Below are 2,878 nucleotides of genomic sequence, written 5' to 3' on the forward strand. Positions count from 1 at the left end.
CCTGTTCCCCTTCCCCAACAACAAAAAAAAAAAATCTTTAAAAAAAAAAACAAAAAAAAAAATTTAAAAAATTACAAACCTAAGCTGATATAATCTTCATTAGGTTTTTCTTTATAATACTGCCAATGGCACACTATGGATATAAATTAAACAACACATAACTAAGAACAATTAAAACCATGTAAGTTTCCAAACAAGCGGGCAGAGGGACAAAATTATGAGCAAGCTCATCTGGCCTCTCCTCACTCGCTCTCCCATGGATTTGGGGCTGGAAATGGAGGTTCAAGGTAGCTCTCTTAAGACCCACAGAAACCTGGGGTGGAGTGGGGCCAGGGGCACCAGGAGAGGCCAGAGTCAGAAGGCAGGAAAGGTGAGAACAGGGAATGCAGAAACTGTGAGGTAGAGAACATAGAAGCCCAGCCCTCCTAGGGACATCTCTTCATCTATCTTTTCATCTATCACCTCAATTAACCCTCTCAGCCACCCCAGGAGGGAAGGACAGATGAGAAAAGGGAGGAAGAGAGATTAAGCCACTTGCCCAGTAGAGGAACTCATCAACAGAACAGCACATGGCAGGCAAGGGAGGGAAAGGAGATCTGAGAGCAGCCAGGTCTCCAGTGAAGATTTTAGCCTCACCTGGAACAGCTGAACAGCTTGGGAAGCGAACCCCCGCCCAGGTTATACTTCTTGTAGGATTTCACTAAGACTGTAGGCCCGACCCCCTCCACCCTACCCCATCGCGGTGATACCCAGCCTGAATGCTCCCCTCTCCTGGCTGCCCACATGGCCTAGCTGATAACTGCCCCGTCCAAAAAACAAAACAAAATAGCTGGGCTGATGAGAAGCAGCACTCTGCTCACCTCCCTTCCTGCTCTTCACTGTTTTTGTGGAAGCTGTTTCTCCAAATGCCCAAACACTTCCAGGGCCCCAAGCCTTTCTGCCCACTGATCCTTCTGGGGGATGGCCCGTGCTCCCCCACTGGGAATGTTACTAAGCACACCTGCCCTGTGAGCCCCGCTCCCTGCCCCCACCAGCCACAGCCAGGCTAGTTGCTCCACACTGTGCCTGCCAGTACTGCCATCTATCCCAGGGACGCCCCAGGGGATGGTGACTCTGTCAGGGCAAGTCATCTCCCAGGACCAACACCTCCTCCAGGCCAGGACTGTACCCGTGCTGAATCCTGACCCTGCCCTCATTCACTTGAGGCTGTTTCCCCAGGTGTAAAACAGACGACCACAGTACCATCAGCCATGCCTGCTGGGACATTAAGTGCCCAGTTTACAATGTGGAATGATGGGGCCCCAGGTGAGTGCACTCCCTGGACAAAGATCCCTTCTCCATCTCCAAGAAATGCAAACTGCGATGCAGAGTTAAAGCTGTCTGCTTCCAACACTCCCCAAGCAAGGAACAAAGGACCAGGTCTGCAAAGGGTACAGCCCATGCTCACAAGTCTCCACCTGAACAAGATTAAGGTGGAGAGGAACCGGAAATGCTCACATGCTCTCAGGAAGATCGCCATCCAAACAAGACCAAAAACTTCAAAAAGTTCTCCTCAGGCAGGCCCGGTGGCTCAGGTGGTTGGAGCGCCGCGCTCCCAACGCTGGTTGCTGTTTTGATTCCCACATGGGCCAGTGGGCTGCGCCTCTACAGCTAAGATTGTGACCATCTCTCCCTGGAGCTGGGCTGCCGTGAGCAGCCGGAGGTCGGGTGTGCTGCAGTGGGCTACTGAATGCTGCCGTGAGCGGCCGGTGGCCATCGTGAGTGGCCCGCAGCCATCGTGAGCTGCCGTGAGCAGCAGCCGACCAACTGCCTCAGCCGGGGGGAGCGCAAGGCCCGTATGGGCCAGGGAGCTGTGTCCTACACTAGACTGAGAAACAATGGCTTGAACCAGAGTCGGGGGGCAGAGGCAGAAGGCGGGGGAAGTTCTCCCCAAAAGTTATCAAAGAAATGGGCTTTGAACACCGGTGAGTCAGAGGAAAGTGTATTTAGCCCCCTCTCTCATCTCTCCATTTCCAAAGAGGTACTCGGAGAGCTTTACGCAGCTGGAAATTACGGCTCAAAGGTAGTTGTGATTCAACAATGGCCACGCTGACTGACGCACCGTTTCCTGTTTGTTTTTAGGAAAGATCAAAAACCTGACTTTTCTGTTCCTCATGACGGTCTTCATTTTTACGTGGTTATTTTTAAAGATTTTATCTGCTAATAATTTAGTAGAATAACACGTTTGCAATGTATTTCTAAATTCCTGTTTTTCTTGAGGCTTTATATTACTAAATGTAATGGAAGTATAAAATATTTTACCTCACATTTTTAATTTTGTGAATTCTAGCTTTTTAAAAACAAAATATACGGATATCGGTATTTCAGTATCAGGCAAAAGAATGACCAAAATACCGGTATTCGCTTCCTCCAGTTATCAGTCACTAGCTCTCTGAAGACCCAGCCAGATGGCCAAGATGACGGAAACGGCAGAAGCAGCGGGCTTTCCGCAAGCTCACCCGCCGCAGCTGGATGTCCTATTCGCAGGGGACGCAGCTTACAGCGCCCGGCTGTGGCGGCAGCTGAGCCCCGGGCTGCAGAGGAAGCCACACTCGCTGCTCAAGCGCGTGCCCAAGGCCAAGAAGGAGGCGCCCCCCAGGTGGTGAAGGTGCCCCCACAGGACACCTCGCGGCCTGAGACGGTGAGCAGCACGGTGGGCGTTTACAACGGCAAGACCTTCCACCAGGTGGAAATGGAGCCTGAGATGATCGGCCACTACCCGGGCGAGTTCTCCATCGCTAACGAGCAGGTAAAGCACAGCGGACCTGGCAGCTCCCCAGCATCCGTGCCACCCACACCTCCCGCTTCAACCCCCTCAAGTAACCTGCTCGGCCATTAA

At 51.9% G+C, this 2,878-nt stretch overlaps 1 pseudogene across 1 annotated transcript; it reads left to right on the forward strand.

Annotated features, from left to right (window-relative positions):
• Positions 1-2,511: 2,511 nt before the first annotated feature.
• LOC308502588 (small ribosomal subunit protein uS19-like) lies at positions 2,512-2,878 on the forward strand (annotated as a pseudogene). Its single transcript has one exon. The product of its transcript is annotated as a small ribosomal subunit protein uS19-like (transcript).

This window comes from Rhinolophus hipposideros, assembly GCF_964194185.1.
Source record: "Rhinolophus hipposideros genome assembly, chromosome: 9".
NCBI lineage: Eukaryota > Metazoa > Chordata > Mammalia > Chiroptera > Rhinolophidae > Rhinolophus > Rhinolophus hipposideros.